Here is an 18,592-nt window from a genome sequence, read left to right as displayed (position 1 = left end):
AGTTACTGTGTTCAAGGGAACATCAGTACCCAGCAGCAGCTGTGGCTCACATTCAAATTTCCTGCAACCAGATAGCACCTTTTCTGAAACAGCCACCATGCCAATCCCAGCTTCAGGTATGAGATCTTTCTCTGTCTCTCCCAGACTACTGGACCTACATGCCTGTCTTCCAGTCTGACTAACTGTCACTGCATGTACACAAGGTACTGTATCATCAAAGTCATTTCCTATCAGGACATCTGGAGGAATACTTTCAAACACAAGCTCCCCTTCCACAGGAAGACTAGTCACTTCCAACAGCTGCGCCTTGCTGTCATTCAGTGTACCACCTCTCACCTCTGTCCTCGCAGTCACCATGTCCAAGTGAACATCAGTACCCACCAGCTGCTGTGGCTCACATTCAGACTTACCACTACCAGATAGCACCTTCTCTGAAACAGAAACCATGCCAATCCCAGCTTCAGGTATAAGACCTTTCTGGGTCTCTCCCAGGCTACAGGATGTATATGCCTTTCTCCCAGCCTGACTGCATGTGCACAAGGTACTGCAACATCAGAGTCATTCCTTATCAGGATATCTGCAGGAATATCCTCAAACACACCTACTTGCTTGCTTCCTCTTCCAACCTCCCAGTAAAGATGAACACTAGCCAAGGGTATTTGGAATGGGGTTCCTCCCAACACTCTGACTGGAGTGGACTGCACAAGCAAGTACTACTCTTCTCTAACCACTGCAGGCCTTACAATGGTCGTATCAGAAGCTGTGTCCCTCTTAGCAGCTACCTGTTTACCATCTGCTAAGATTAAATATAAATTTTGATGACAGTTTGGCACCGCAGTTATTTCTAAACAACTTACCAATGGCAGTTTGACATCCACACTTACTGGCTCCCTCACCTTCTGTTTCTCACCTTGCCTTGATGGACATTTGGCTGCTATGTGTCCCATCTGGTTGCACTTGAAACATCTGATCCCTAACCATGCATTTGGATTAGTAGTTTCCCCCATTACTGGTGTACTCTGTTGGAGTGGTTTAGACTGCCTCCCCCCCCCCCCCCATGGGTTCCCTTAGGTCTTTGTACAGCACTAGGTAATCATTTCCTATGCATTGGTGCTGTGCTTACCAAGTAGAACTCCCCTTTTCTCCACAACTCCTCTGTAGAGTTACACTCGTGGTCTGGTAACCAGACTCTCATGTCATCAGGCAAAGTACTGAGGGCTTGTTCTCTCACCAAAAGGTCTGCCAGTCCCTCAAAAGTGGTGACCTGACACCCACTCACCCATCAGTGAAAGTATGTACTTAAGTCAGCAATATAATCACATACACTTTCATCTGTCTTGCATCAGTGTTCACAAAACTTTTTTTCTATAAGCTTCAGGTGTTAGTTTAAAACAGTCTAGAAGGCAGTTCTTAACTTTAACCTAATTGAAACAATCTTTATAATTTAACTTTGCTACAGCCTGAACAGCTTTACCATGGACTAAGGGAGTCAGGAGCCAAACCCAGAGCTCATGGTCATCATCATATTGCCTACATACCCTCTCAAAAATATCAGTAAAACTATCAAAGTCATCCCCATCCCTGTACTGAAGGAAACATTTACTGACCTTTATAGCTTCTGGGGTCTGGTTATTTCCTTACACATTACTTCCCTGACCCTCTCGAAGGGTTTGAAGCCCCATTTCATGCTGGCACTGTCTCTCATTGCCCTCGGCTTCTAAATGCTTCAGCCTCTCTGCTCATTCCAGTTCAAGATGTTTGGTTTCCAATTCATGTTGACACTGTTTCTCCTCAGTCTCTAGACATTGGGTCTACAGGTGCAGTTTCTCCTCAGTTTCTAGATGTCTGGCCTCCAGTTCATATTGACACTGCTTCTCCTCAGCTTCCAGGCACAGTCTGTTCAACTCCAGACAGATTCTCAGGTCCGCTGAAGAAAAGTGGGCTGCCCTCTCCCAGCAGGCTGCACATCACCAACACCAAACTGGATGTCCTCTGAATGGCTGATCTGAGCTTTGGCTGCAACCAAGGCTGAAATCATTGCTTCCTTGGTCAGGTTGGCATGCACCAATCCTCTGGCTTCACACTCCTTAGCCAGCTGAATATTTGTCAGCTTACTCAAGTCTTCTGCTGACATGCTTGCCTCCTATCCCTGAGTATCTAACTAAAAAAAAATAAAAATAAACTGATGGACTGAAATTCTGATAGTTACTGTGTAGCTGTCAAGAGTGCACATCTTAATGAGAGAACTACCTACAGGTTACTGGAATCCAATTTAAAATCCCACACTGCTGGCACCAATAAATTTGACATCCAGGTGTATCTCACCAGACTGGCACCAATTAAATCTAACATCTGGCCAATATCCCACCGGACGGCCAACAATAAAATGTGATATCCACTTCTATCCTGGGTCAGTATATAAGGAGCTTCAGTACTCACTGCTGACACCATTGTGAGACTGTCACTTAAACAGGAGTAATGTTTCACAATTTTCCCCTAAGAGCACAACAAGAACATGCACTGTAATCTGGGACTGGACTGTATACTTCTGTCCACCCCTAATGTAACTCCGTATTACACACTTCAGAGCAATGTGTCACAGTTTAAGACCTCTGATACACTCACACTCAAAATAAATTTAAACCTCTCACATCCAAACACTTCTAGGAAAGCCTGACACAGATTCCTACCTGTATCCCTTCCCCAAATGATATAGTAATGCTGCCACGAATCAAAGTGTCTTCATCATGCCCTTCTAAAGGGGTGTCAGCTTATAAAAATTAAATATCAAAATAAATGACAGCTATGACCATAACAACCAGGCTTTCGAGGGGGCCCAATGAGTATCAAACAGGTATAAACACATTCTAGTCTGTAAAGAAAAGCACTGATTTCCTGCCGCAATGTAAAGTAATGAAAAACATTTAATTATAAGTAAAATGATCACAAAAATGTAAGTCAGTAACTTTCAATAAACATTAGAAGTATATCACCAGAAATATAAAATTAAACTGGAGGATAGGAGTCCATCATTCTAGAAAAACTCTGTCTTAATAACTAAGCTTTCCTAATCTAACTAGAGAATACTATCCCTGATCTAATCTACCACATAACAGTGAGACACGGCCAGGCTTACAGTTTTTGGTGAGTTCTCATTTCTGCAGGTATCACTGCACAGCACTGTAACTCACTGCAACTCTTCACAAACTGCTCAGCACTTGACTAACTGCACAGCTTAACGGTCTCAACTGTATTATTTTAAAAATAACAATCAGCTGTTTGAAAAAGATCTTTTTCCTGTAAATCAGCTGTTGAAATAATCACCTAGCAACCAGGAACATTCTACTTACATCACATACTGTTCAGCTAATTTTCCACAGTACTTTAGAATCTCCATCACAAACATGGGCAGTTAGAAATGTATCAGTACACTGCCAGATTCTTTAAGCATTCTGTATATACAGGGAAATTCTTAACATTTAAAAAAATATATTTACATTTTCACAATTAGACATGCTGGCATACAATACAAGTTAATCTGAGAATATACTGAAATCTCCTGCCAGACATGTAAACACAGATGACAGTGTTTTCATTTTCTTCACATTTCTCTCCCCCATATGACTCAACTACAATTTTCAAGTGACCCTTGAAAACCGACATTTGAGAAAAATGGATATACTTGGGAAGATTAACCCATTTCTCTCCTGGACAATCCATCGGCATTGGTGTTATTAACCCCACTGCTATGTTGTATGGTCATATCATATGCTTGTAATCATAGACTCCACCTCAGTAACTTGGCATTTTGCTAACTGACCCTGTTAAGCCATATTAAAGGTTATGATCTGTGACTACAGTGATTTTTTTTCTCATAAAGATAAGGCTTCTTCTTTTGTAATGCCCATACTATGGCTAAATGCTCTTTCTTCACAGCTGCATAAAACTGTTCTCTAGGTTGGGATCTACGACACAGATATACCACTGGGTGATCATCTTCTGTGGAAATATGGCTGAGGACAATCTCCCCACCCCATAATTTGAAGCATCTACCTGTACAATACATGCTGTATTGTAATCTGGCCTGGCTAACACAGGGGGTCCTCCCAAAATCTCTTTTAGTTTTTAGAATGCCTGTTCACAATCTGTGGTCTACACTACCTTTTCCAGTTTATTCTTCATAGTTAGGTCTATAAGGGGTGCATCTATAGTACTGTAATTTGGTATAAATTTCCTATAGTACCCTGCTGTCCCTAAAAATGCTGTCAGTTGTTTCTTAGTAACAGGAACTGGCCACGCTTGAATAGCTTCTACCTTGACAGGTTCTGGCCTAATTTTACCACCTCCCACTCTGTGTCCTAAGTAAACAATCTGTGTCATACCCACTTGACACTGAGTTTAATTGTTAATCCTGCCTTACCTAACCTATCCAATACCGCCCTCACATGTTGGTCTCGAAGTTCCTGTAGCATAGTCTTCAATGTGGAGTTTAACCTCTCCACAAGACCATTAGTGTGGGGATGGTCAGGGTGGTCTTTAGATGTTTCACCCCACAATGCTACCACAGACAAGTCAGCAGGTCTGATATGGATTTGGCACCTCGGTCGGTCAGTATTTCCAGTGGAAAACCTATTCTGCTGATGATTTATAGCAAAGCATTTGCCACTTTCTCTGTCTCAATAGATGACAGAACCACCACCTCAGGATATCTTATAGCTTAGTCTACTACCACCAAGATGTATTTCTTTCCTGTAGAACTTGGAGTACTCAGGGGTCCGACAATTTCCAGGGACACTCTCTTTAATGGCACTTTGATAACAGGTAAAGACATTAATGGAGACTTAGCCTTGTCTCCTGCTTTACCAACTTTTTGGCACAGTTCATAAGTCCTACAATATCTTACCACATCCTTCGCAATCACAGGCCAATAGAAATTTTGCATAATATGTCTTAGTATGTCTTATGCCCATATGACCTGAGAAAGGAATGTTATGTGCTATGGGCTAGAAGTGGCAAACAGCTTTAGGCACTACCAACTGCTGTATTACTTTTCCTTCTAGCCCACCTCCAGGAGTTCACTCTCTATACAACAAACTTTTGTTCCAATATACAGACTCCCCTCTTCCTTGAGCCTCAAGTGCCTCCTTAGCCATCTCTCTTAAGCTTTGTAATGTAGGATCCATAAGTTGAGCCTGTCTCAACTCTACCTTTGTGATCTTCTCCAGCTCCCCTTCCACAGGAAGCCTAGTCACTTCCAACAGCTGCACCTCTCTGTCACTCTGAGTGCCATTATTCACCTCCATTCTCGCAGTTACCATGTTCAAGAGAACATCAGTACCCAGAAGCAGCTGTGGCTCACATTCAAATTTCCTGCTATCAGATAGCACCTTTTCTGAAAAAACTACCACGACAGTCCCAGCTTCAGGTATGAGATCTTTCTCTGTCTCTTCCCAGACTACTGGACCTACGTGCTTGTCTTCCAGCCTGACTAATTGTCACTGCATGTACACAAGGTACTGCATCATCAAAGTCATTTCCTATCAGGACAACTGGAAGAATATTCTCAAACAAAAGCTCCCCTTCCACAGGAAGACTAGTCACTTCCAACAGCTGCGCCTTGCTGTCATTCAGTGTACCACCTCTCACCTCCATCCTCGCAGTCACCATGTCCAAGTGAACATCAGTACCCACCAGCTGCTGTGGCTCACATTCAGACTTACCACTACCAGATAGCACCTTCTCTGAAATAGCAACCAGACCAATCCCAGCTTCAGGTATAAGACCTTTCTGGGTCTCTCCCAGGCTACAGGACGTACATGCCTTTTTCCCATCCTGACTGCATGTGCACAAGGTACTGCAACATCAGAGTCATTCCTTATCAGGATATCTGCAGGAATATCCTCAAATACACCTACTTGCTTGCTTCCTCTTCCAACCTCCCAGTAAAGATGAACACTAGCCAAGGGTATTTGGAATGGGGTCCCTCCCAACGCTCTGATTGGAGTGGACTGCACAAGCAAGTACTACTCTTCTCTAACCACTGCAGGCCTCACAATAGTCATATCAAAAGCTGTGTCCCTCTAAGCAGTTACCTGTTTACCATCTAATAAGATTAAATATAAATTTTGATGACAGTTTGGCATCCCAGTTATTTCTAAACAACTTACCAATGGCAGTTTGTCATCCACACTTACTGGCTCCCTCACCTTCTGTTTCTCACCTTGCCTTGATGGACATTTGGCTGCTATGTGTCTCGTCTGGTTACACTTGAAACATATGATCCCTAACCATGCATTTGGATTAGTAGTTTCCCCCATTATTGGTGTACTCTCTTAGAGTGTTTTAGACTGCCCCCCATGGGTTCCCTTAGGTCTATGTACAGTACTGGGTATCCCTTTCCTATGCAGTGGTGCTGTGCTTACCAAGTAGAACTCCCCTTTTCTCCCCAACTCCTCTGTAGTGTTACACTCATGGTCTGGTAACCAGACTCTCATGTCATCAGGCAAAGTACTGAGAGCTTGTTCTCTCACCAAAAGGTCTGCCAGTCCCTCAAAAGTGGTGACCTGACACCCACTCACCCATCAGTGAAAGTAAGTTCTTAAGTCAGCAATATAATTACATACACTTTCATCTGCTTTGAATCAGTGTTCACGAAGCTTTTTTCTATAAGCTTCAGGTGTTAGTTTAAAACAATCTAGAAGGCAGTTCTTAACTTTAACCTAATTGAAACAATCTTTATCATTTAACTTTGCTACAGCCTGAACAGCTTTGCCATGGACTAAGGGAGTCAGGAGCCAAACCCAGAGCTCATGGTCAACATCATATTGCCTACATACCCTCTCAAAAATATCAGTAAAACTATCAAAGTCATCCCCATCCCTGTACTGAAGGAAAAGATTACTGACCTTTATAGCTTCTGGGGTCTGGTTATTTCCTTACGCATTACTTCCATGACCCTCTTGAAGGGTTTGAAGCATCAGTTCATGCTGGCACTGTCTCTCATTGCCATCAGCTTCTAAATGCCTCAGCCTCTCTGCTCATTCCAGTTCAAGATGTTTGGTTTCCAATTCATGTTGATGCTGTTTCTCCTCAGTCTCTAGACATTGGGTCTACAGGCGCAGTTTCTCCTCAGTTTCTAGATGTCTGGCCTCCAGTTCATATTGACACTGCTTCTCCTTAGTTTCCAGGCACAGTCTCTTCAACTCCAGACAGATTCTCAGGTCCTCTGAAGAAAAGTGGACTGCCCTCTCCCAGCAGGCTGCACATCACCAAACCAAACTGGATGTCCTCTGAATGGCTGATCTGAGCAGTGGCTGCAACCAAGGCTGAAATCATTGCTTCCTTGGTCAGTGTGGCATGCACCAATCCTCTGGCTTCACACTCCTTAGCAAGCTGAATCTTTGTCAGCTTGTTCAAATCTTCTGCTGACATGCTTGCCTGCTATCCCTGACTAATTAAAAAAAATAAAAAAAATGATGGACTGAAATTCTGATATTTACAGTGTGCCTGTCAAGAGTGCACACCTTAATGAGAACTACCCACAGGCTGCTGGAATCCAATTAAAAATCCCACACTGCTGGCACCAATAAATTGGACATCCAGGTGTCTCTCACCAGACTGCCACCAATTAAATCTAACATCTGACCAATATCCCACCGGACTGCCAACAATAAAATGTGATGTCCACTACTATCCTGGGTCAGGAAATAAGGAGCTTCAGTACTCACTGCTGACACCAGTGTGAGACTATCACTTAAACAGGAGTAATGTTTCACAATTTTCCCCTAAGAGCACAACAGGAACATGCACTGTAATCTGGGACTGGACTGTATACTTCTGTCCACTCCTAATGTAACTCCGTATTACACACTTCAGAGCAATGTGTCACAGTTTAAGACCTCTGATACACTCACACTCAAAATAAAGTTAAACCTCTCACATCCAAACACTTCTAGGAAAGCCTGACACAGATTCCCACCTGTATCACTTCCCCAAATTATATAGTAATGCTGCCACGAATCAAAGTGTCTTCATCATGCCCTTCTAAAGGGGTGCCTGCTTATGAAAATTAAATATCAAAATAAAGGATAGCTATGACCATAACAACCAGGCTTTTGAGGGGACCCGAGGAGTATCAAACAGGTATAAACACTTTCTAGACTCTAAAGAAAAGCACTGATTTCCTGCCACAATGTATATAATGAAAAGCATTTAATTGTAAGTAAAATGATCACAAGAATATAAGTCAGTAACTTTCAATAAACACGAAGTATATAACCAGAAATATAAAATTAAACTTGAGGATAGAAGTCCATCATTCTAGAAAAACTCTGATTTAATAACTAAGCTTTCCTAATCTAACTAGAGAATACTACCCCTGATCTAATCTACCACATAACAGTGAGGCAAAGCCAGGCTTACAGTTTTTGGTGAGTTCTCATTTCTGCATTGCAACTCTTCACAAACTGCTCAGTACTTGACTAACTGCACAGCTTAACAGTCTCAACTGTCTTGTTTTAAAAATAACAGTCAGCTGTTTGAAAAATATCTTTTTCCTGTCAATCAGCTGTTCAAATAATCACCTAGCAACCAGGAGCATTCTAATGAGATCACCTGCTGTTCAGCTGATTCTTCACAGTACTTTAGACTCTCCCTCACAAACATATGCAATTAGAAATGTATCAAAACACTGTTTGTTTCTTTAAATATTCTGTTTAAACAGGTAAATTCTCAAAGTTTAAAAAACGTATTTACGTTTTCACAATTAGACATGCTGGCATACAATACAAGTTAACTGGAGAATATACACAAATCTTCTGCCAGACATGCTAACACAAATGGCAGTGTTTTCATTTTCTTTACATTTCTCTGCCCCTTCTGAATCAAGTAGGATTTTCAAGTCACCCTTGAAAACCGACGCTTGAGAAAAATAGGTATACTTGGGCATATTAACCCACTCCTCTCCTGGACAGTCCATCCACATTGGTGTTATTAACCTCACTGCTATGTTGTATGATCATATCATATGCTTGTAATCACAGACTCCACATCAGTAGCTTGGTATTTTGCTTACTGCTGCTATTTAGCATTGTTAAAGGGTTATGATCTGTGAGTACAGTGAATTTTCTCCCATAATGATAAGGCTGCAGATTTTGCAATTCCCACCCTATAGCTAAACACTCTTTCTTCCCAGCTGCATAACACTCTTCTCTAGGTTGGAGTCTGTGATGCAGATATGCCAGTGGGTGCTCTTCTCCTTCTGTGGAAACTTGGCTGAGCACAGTCCCCACTCCATAATTTAAACCATCTAACTGTACAATAAATTGTTTATTGTAATCTGGGCTGACTAACATAGGGGGTCCTCCCAAAATCTCATTTAGTTTTTGGAATGTCTGATCACAGTCTGTGGTCCACACCACCTTGTCTGGTTTATTCTTCCTAGTTAGGTCCATAAGCGGTGCAGCTATGGTACTGTAAATTAACATAAATTTCCTATAGTACCCTGCTGTCCCTAAAATGCTCTCAGTTGTTTCTTAGTATCAGGAACTGGCGACACTTGAATAGCTTCCACCTTGACAGATTCTGGCCTAAGTCTACCAATTCCCACTCTGTATCCTAAGTTAGTGACCTCTGCGATAACCACTTGACATCTAATGGGTTTAATGGTTAATCCTGCCCTACATAAACTATCCAAGACCTCCCTCACTTGTTGGTCTGCAAATTCCCATAGCATCTTCAATGTAGAGTTTAACCTCTCCACAAGACCATTAGTGTGGGGATGATAGGGGGTGGTGTGTAGATGTTTCACTCCACATTGCTCCATCAGACAAGTCAGCAGGTCTGACATGAATTTGGCACCTCAGTTAGTCAGTGTTTCCCATGGAAAACCTACTCTGCTGAAGATTTCTAGTAAAGCATTTGCCACCTTCTCTGCCTCAGTTGATGTCAGAGCCACCATGTCAGGATATCTGGCAGCATAGTCTGCTGCCACCAAGATATATTTCTTTCCTGTAGAACTTGGAGTACTCAGGGTTCCCCCAGTATGCAAGGCCTCTCTCTGAAATGGCTCTTCAATAACAGACAAAGGCATTAACAGACCCTTAGCCTTATCCCCTGCTTTACCAACTTTTTGTCACTATTCAAAAATCCTGCAATATCCTACCACATCCTTCACAATCACAGGCCAATAGAAATTTTGCATAGTACATCTCTTAGTATGTCTTATGCCCATATGACATGAGAAAGGAATGTCATGTGCTATGGCTAAAAGTGGCAGACAGAAAGCTCTAGGCACTACCAACTGTTGTAGTACTTCACCATCTAGCCCACCTCCAGGGGTCCACTCTCTGTACGACAAACCTTTGTTCCAGTATACAGACTCCCCTCTTCCTTGTGCCTCAGTTGCCTCTCTAGCCATCTCTGTCAAGATTTGTAATGTAGGATCCATAAGTTGAGCCTGTCTGAATTCTACCTTTGTGACTTTATCCAGCTGCACCTCTGCAGGAAGCCTTGTCACTTCTGACAACTGCACCTCTCTGTCACTAAGGGTACCAACACTCACCTCCATCCTTGCAGTCACCATGTCCAAGTCAACAGCAGTACCCACCAGCAACTGTGGCTCACATTCAGGTTTCTACTACCATATAGCACCTTCTTTGAAGCAGCCACCACACCAGTCCTAGTTTTAAGTATGAGATCTTTCTAGGTTGCTTCCAGACTACTGGACCTACATCCCTTTCTCCAAGCCTGACTGTGTCTTACTGCATGTGTACAAGGTACTGCATCATCAAAGTCATTCCTAATCAGGAGATATGCAGGAATATCCAGAAACACATATACATTTTTGCTTGCTCTTCCACCCTCCCAGTCAAAAACACAAATGAACTAAAAAACTAAACAACTGTTAAAAGTAATGAAACAGCAATGGAAAAGGTTGGAAACTGTAGATTTTGTATATAGTACCCTCAGAGTCAAGATGAACCCTAATCAAAGGTATTTGGAATTGGGTCCCTCCCAATGCTGTGCCTGTTGTGGACTGCTCAAGCAAGTACTGCTGTTCTCTAAACACTGCAGGCCTCACAATGGTTATATCAGATGTGTCCCTCTTTGCAGTTACCTGTTTACCATCTACTAAGATTGGATATAAATTTTGGTGATAATTTGGCACCCCAGTTGATTCTAAACAACTTATCACTGGCATTTTGTCATCCACACTTATTGGCTTCTCACCTTCTTTTTCTCACCTTGCTCTGATGGACATCCGGCTGCTGTGTGTCCCCTCTGGTTACAGTTAAAACATCTAATCCCTAGCCATGCACTTGGATTAGTAGTTTCCCCCATTACTGATGTACTCTGTTGGAGTGGTTTACTCTGACCCCCACAGGTTCCCTTATTTCTTTGTACAGCACTGGGTATTCCTTTCGTATGCAGTGGTGCTGTGCTTACCAAGAAGAAATCCCCTTTTCTCCCCAACTGATCTGCAGAGTTGCACGCACAGTGTTCTAACCAGACTCTCTTGTCATCAGGCAAAGAACTGAGGGGTTCTTCTCTCACCAAAAGTTCTGCCAGTCCCTCAAAAGTGGTGACCTGGCACCCACTCACCCATTGGTGAAAGTAAGTAATTACGTCAGCAATATAATCACGTATACTTTCATCTGCCTTGGGTCTGTGTTCACAAAACTTTTTCTCTAAGCTTCAGGTGTTAGCTTAAAACAATTTAGAAATCAGTTCTTAACTTTCATAATTGAAACAATCTACATCAACTTTGCTACAGCCTGATCAGCTTTACAATAGGAGAGTCAGGAGCTGAACCCATAGCTCATGGTCAGCCTCATATTGTCTACATACCCTCTCAAAAATATGAATAAAAGTATCAAAGTCATCCCAATCCCTGTACTGAGGAAAAAGTCTACTGACCTTTACAGCTTCTGGGATCTGATTATTCCCTTCCCCATTACCTCCATAACCCTCTTGAAGGGTTTGAAGATCCATTTCATGCTGGCACTGTATCTCATTGCCCTCGGCTTCTAAATGCCTCAGGCTCTCTTCTGATTCCAGTTCAAGATGTTTGGTTTCCAATTCATGTTGACGTAGTTTCTCCTCTGCCTCTAGACATTGGATCTCCTGGCGCAGTTTCTAGATGTCTGGCCTCCATTTCATATTGATGATGCTTCTCTTCAGCCTTCAAGAGCAGTCTCTCTAACTCCAGACAGATTCTCAGGTCCTCTGAAGAAAAGGTGGACTGCTGTGTCCCAGCACCTTGCACATTACCATAACCAAGCAGGATATCCTCCAAATGGCTGATCTGAGCTGTGGCTGCAACCAAGGCTGAAGTCATTGCTTTCTTGGTCAGGTTGGCATGCACCAATCCTCTGGCTTCACACTCCTTAGCCAACTGGATCTTTGTCAGCTTGCTGAAATCTTCTGCTGACATCCTTGCCTGCTATCCCTAAGTATCCCTAACAAAAAATAAGTAAATAAATAAAACTCTGGTGGATTGAAATTCTGAATGTTTCCCATGTGTCTGTCAACAGTGCACACCTTAATGACAACTATCCACCGCCTACTGGAATCCAATTAAAAATCCCACACTGCTGGCACCAATAAATGTGACATCCAGCTGTATTCCACCGGACTTCCACCAATTAGATGTGACATCCAGTCAATATCCCAGTGGACTGCCAACAGTAAAATGTGACATCCACTACGATCATGGGTCAGGAACTAAGGTGCTTCAATCCTGACTACTGACTCCCGTATCAGACTGTCACTTAAACATGAGTAATATTTCACAATTTTCCCCTAAGAGCACAACATGAATATGCTCTATAATCTGGGACTGGACTGTATACTTCTTTCCACCCCTAATGTAACCCCTTATTACGCACTTCAGAGCAATGTGTCACAGTTTTAAGATCTCTGATACACTCACACTCAAAGTAAATTTAAATCTCTCACATCCAGAGACTTCTGGGAATGCCTGAGACAGATTTCTAGGTGTGTTCCTTCCCAAATTTATATGGTAATGCTGCCACAAATCAGTGTCTTCATGCCCTTCTAAAGGGCTGTCAAATTATGAAAATTAAATACCAAAATAAATGATAGCTTTGACCAGAGTAGCCAGGCCTTCAAGGGGACCTGGGGAGTATCAAACAGGTATAAATATTCTCTAATTTCTAAAGAAGAACCCTGTTTTCCTGCCATAGTGTAAAGTGATGAAAAACATTTAATAGTAAATAAGACTATTACAAGAATGTAAATCAATAACTTTCAATAAACACCCAAATTAAATCACCAGAAATATAAAATTAAACTGTAGGATAGAAGTCCATCATTCTAGAAAAACTCTTAATAAGTAAGTTTTCCTAATCTAACTAGATAATACTATCCCTGATCTAATCTAACACATAACAGCAAGGTAAAGCATGCTTACAGTTTTTAGTGACTTCTCATTTTTTTGGATATCACTGCACAGCACTGTAACTGACTGCGACTCTTCACAAACTGCTGCTCTTAAAAACTTCTCAGTACTTGACTAACTACACAGCTTAAGAGTCTCAACTGTATTATTTTAAAAATAAGTCAGCTGTTTGAAAAAGTTATTTTTCCTGTCAGTCGGCTGTCCAAATAATCACCTAGTAACCAGGAAAATTCTAATGACATCACCTGCTGTTTAGCTGATTTTCCACAGTACTTTAGACTCTTCCCTCACAAATGTGCAGTTAGAAACGCATCAAAACACTGTCAGTTTATTTAAACCTTCTATTTAAACAGGGAAGTAATCAGCATTAAAAAAAACTTATTTACACTTTCACAATTAGACATGCTGGCATACAATACAAGTTCAGCTGAGAATATACACAAATCTCCTGCTAGACATGCTAACACAGATGACAGTGTCTTTATTTTCTTCACAGTTGTCAAGAATTATTAATGATAGAACTTGTCTATGATGCTATGAATAGAAAAAGAAGAGAAAATCATAATAGACCTTAATAAGGCTTTTGATACAATTGGCATGCCATCTTATGTGTAATAATAGAAGAGTATAATATAAGCAAGGATATTATGTATGTCAGTGTATAGTAATAGTAAAGTAAAAAGACTTGTAAATGGCTGGTTAGGCCAAGAGGTACATATGAAGAGTGGTGCAAGACAGGGATATCCAATGAGTTGTATTCTTTTTGTATTAGTTATGAATGTGATAGTATGTGAAATAAATTACAAAATGAAGGAGACAGGGCATATAATACTTGAATGGTTATGAATTCCAGTTCTATTAACATATGCAGATGACATTGTAGTGATTGCAAAAAAAAAATCTGGCTAAAAGAAGTAGTAGTTTGCGCACGAGTGTCTAGAGTTCATAGGGATGTTTTTAAATAGAGAGAAAAGTAAAGGTTTATGTATAGTGAAAATAGGGGGTATATATTGTACAATGGATGAAATTTCTGTTTTAGGTATAACATTTTGGACTAAAGATAAAATTTATTGGGGAAGAACAATAGAAAAATAAAACAAACTTGTCTTTTCTGGAGAACATATAAATTATCATTGAGGAAAAAAGCTTATTTGATAAATTCAGTACTGATGGGAAAGATATCGTACTTAGCAAGTGTATTTATGTTGCCAACTGTATTTGAAAAGGAATTATTACAGATACGTTTTTTTAATTATATGGGGTCCTCGATTAAACCAAGTAATATATATATAAATAAAGAGGAAAGAGGTTTAGGGTTAATCAAACCAGTGGTGTATGCTGCTCCATTAAATTTGTGCAAAGTGTTAAAGTGGATAAATGAAAAATATGAGAGTTTAGTAGTAAAATTATATAAATATAAGTATGATAAATGTTGGGGAATGGTGAAAAACAGTGTATAAATGAAATAAAATATTACTAAAAAAATATTTTTGTGGAAACTAAAAATTAATGATATTTAAAAAAAGTTAGAAAAGTATGGTATAAGAATCTAATAAAACCATCTAAACCATGGCAAAATCTAACAGATGAAAACATTAAAGCTGTAAAAATAAGCTGAAATGGTATAATCAGAAAGTAGAATGTTAAGATTTTTTGTGGAGACTGGCAACAGATAAATTACCAATAAAAGGAAATGCGCCATGAAAAAGGAAAAGTGATAGAATATGTTTACACTGTCAATAAGAAACAATGGAACGTGTTTTTGGAATATAAAAGAGTAAAACATTTATGGGGAAAACTATGTGAAGAAGATTATTTAAAGATGTAAAAGAAGTGGATAAAATAATATGGATAAAATAAGAATAAAAGTAAAGAATGTTAACTCATTCCCTCCAGTACATCTCTTTTGGGTATGTACCTTTAACTTCTAGTGGGTGTGGCTTGAGCCTTTAAAAATGAAGATGTTCTTCATGTTTCACTGTCGTAGTCATCACATTTGGGTTATCCCTGCCAGGGTAGCCCTCAGCCAGCCCAAATACCAGAGGCTTAGTATTTCTGCGTCAGTTGCTGTTGCTTCAGGACTGACGTCAGGTCATCAGTGGTATAAAGTAAGGCAGCCAACGCCATTGCATCAGTATTTCTTGCCACGGAGCCCAAAGCAGAAGCAATTTGCATGAGTGCCAGTTGACCGCTGCCTGGGTTTCATCTTCCGAATTGAAGCTGAAGTCTTCTAAAGCTAAGTACCCCATTGGGGATCCTTTTTTCTTGCACTAACCGATGTCAGAAAAAAATTGCCTGACCTGTGGAAAGCAAATACCACACTGAGACACTCATTCTTACTGCGTCACCTGCTTAGGCCCAGACCACGATGTCCCCCCACTTTGGTAAGCCATCCGACAGCAGATCTTCCAAAAAAAAGTAAGGATAAAGACAGAGACAGACCACACAGGTCCATACCTACCGATGATGCTTCCATTAAGCTAGTCTTCCATTTTCTGGTGCTCAGTGAGGTGCTTTTGCAGCCCCTGATGCCTGCTTCTGTGGATTCGCAGGCTGCTACGGAGACTTTTTCTGAGTCCGGTATGCCGCAAACCTCTTCTTCGACTAAGGATCCTGTGGTTGTCTCTCCCCTGGATGGGTCCGGAGCCACTGAGCAGGCACCAGCTTCCGAGGAAGTACTTCACACTACCGATTCTCAACACAAACTAACAACTTCTTTTGTATCTACCATTCTTTCAAAAACTACTGAGTTTCTAAGGCCCAAGGTACGAACCACAACCAAGAAACCGATGACACAATCTCAGGCACCTGCTTCCTTGCCTCAGTCTCAAATGCTTAAAATGGCGGAAGACCTTATCATGCTGATCAGGGGAAGCCAAGCTACCCCTTCCAAAAGAAAAAGAGATCTTTTCCCAGTAGTTTTGTCTGAACAGGAGTCTGGTGACTCTGATGCATCTGAATATGAAGACATGCAACCCCTCTCTGCTTATGAGGATTCTGATGCAGAGGACTCAATTCCTTCAGCCCCCCCCCCCAGAGGGCTTTTCCTTTGGGGAAACCCTTCATACTTTAAGGGAGAATTTCCAATGGGAATGACAAGACTACTCTCAGTCTAAAAAGAGACTCAAGGAATTCTTAGATCTTCCACAGCACAGACCCCTGGCCATTCACCCAGTCCTGGATGTTGTGGATGAAGTTTTCTTGGAATATTGTTTGACTCCTGACACCCTCCCTCCTGCACCCAGAAAACCTGACAGGTATTAGAGTCCCTGGCTCACACAATTTCTTTTTAAAAATCCTACTGCTGACCCTGAGGTAATTTCTCAAGGGCCTAAAGGAATTAAAGCAACCTCTGCTAAGAATCCCACCCCCTCAGATAGGGATCCCCGAGCACTAGACAGATGGGGTAAAAAAGTATACACCTCTGCTACTCTTGCTATCAGAGCACTAAATTGCCAGTTCCCTATGCTAAAATTTCAACAATATACCATGGAACTCCTCAAACAAAAAGTGTCTTCCTTTCTTGTTTGTGCATAATCTAAAGAGTTACAAGAGTTAATGCATTCAGCAAGTCAAGTAACTAAGCACACCTTGCACTGTGGTTTTGATGCCCTAGAAGCTTCTTGCAGGGCAGCGGTCACCAGTTCTGTCCTTAGAAGGCATGCATGGCTTAAGGAACAGCTCTTGCCAGATCATGTTAGATCTAAATTGTTAGATGCACCCTTGCACAAAGACAACTTATTTGGCACTAAGGCAGAGGATGTCTTAAAAAAAGATGGAAGAAAAAGCTAAATCTGTGCAGACAGTTAAGGACTTCTTACGCGTCCAGCCACCCAGGTTCAGCAGGCATTGCCCCTCCAAGCACTGGTCCTTTCCTGCTCCCACCAGGTCAGTCCAGCCCAGACTCTGTGGAAGCAGACCCCCCACACAGCAGCCACAAGGAATGCAGATATCAAAACAGTGGAATTCCTCCACTTCAAAAACAGGGAGTTCCAAGCCACCCCATCATGGTAAGAACTCACAATAACTCTCCTCCCCACCCCCTCCCTCTGCCCACCTTCACTTATCCCTAGGAGGAAAACTTTACTTTCACGCAAGCACCTGGGCCACCATTACCAGTGACCACTGGGTCCTCAACATAGTGTCCCAGGGATATAGATTTTCTTTCCATGCTCTTCCAACTCCAAAAGGGTTCCCAGATCTACCTCCAAATCAGTGGGCAGAGGCACAAAAGCAAGTCCTTTCCCTGCTCTCTACGAGGGTGATAGAGCATGTTCCTGCAGAACAGAAGGGCCAAGGTTTCTACTCCAGACTTTTTCTGGTACCCAGAAAAGAGGGAACCTGGCACCCAATCCTCAATCTCTCCATTCTAAACACCTTTCTGGTGATACCAACATTCAAAATGTTCACCCGCCAGCAACTGCTGCCCTTGCTCTCCAAGGATGCTTGGTTAGCCACCCTAGATCAAAAAGAGGCCTACGTCCACATTCCTGTCAGGAAATCATGCAGGAAATATCTATGATTCAGGGCAGGATCTCTGCACTTCCCTTTGGCTTATCTACTGCTCCCACAGTTTTCATAAAATGCCTGGCTCCGGCCATTGCCTTTTCCAGACAAAGAAATATCCAAATTTACCTATACTTAGATGACTGCCTAATTCAGGCAGACAGTCAGGAAAAGCTGCTCAAGCATCTGGCCTTTGTAAAGTCCCTACTGACCTCCCTAAGGTACACTATCAACAAAAAGAAATCCAAACAAGTACCCACCCAAAGGATTATATTCCTGGGAGCAAGCCTGGACACAGCATCCCAGATAGCATTCCTTACACCAGAAAAGCAAACTTACCTGACAGCCTACTTCTCTCAACTAGCCACCAAACCCCAGTTATCTGCAAGGAAAATCCTGCAAGCTCTGGGGTTCATGGCATCTTGCATTCTACTGATTCCATATACCAGACTGCATATGAGGACACTTCAATGGTACCTAAAAAGCCTTTGGTGTCAACACTCTCAAGACCTTGAAACTCTCATACCAATGATACCTTGCCTCAGGAAAGATTTTCTTTGGTGGGCAGCAGCATGTTCCCACAAGGGACTACCTTTCTCACCACCTCCCACTGCCCAGACCCTGACTACAGATGCATCAGACTATGCCTGGCATGCACACTTGCAT

Source organism: Protopterus annectens, chromosome 10.part0 (genome assembly GCF_019279795.1).
Source record: "Protopterus annectens isolate FY-2018-M chromosome 10.part0, PAN1.0, whole genome shotgun sequence".
NCBI classification, from domain to species: Eukaryota; Metazoa; Chordata; order Ceratodontiformes; family Protopteridae; genus Protopterus; species Protopterus annectens.
This window is presented reverse-complemented; position numbering follows the sequence as displayed.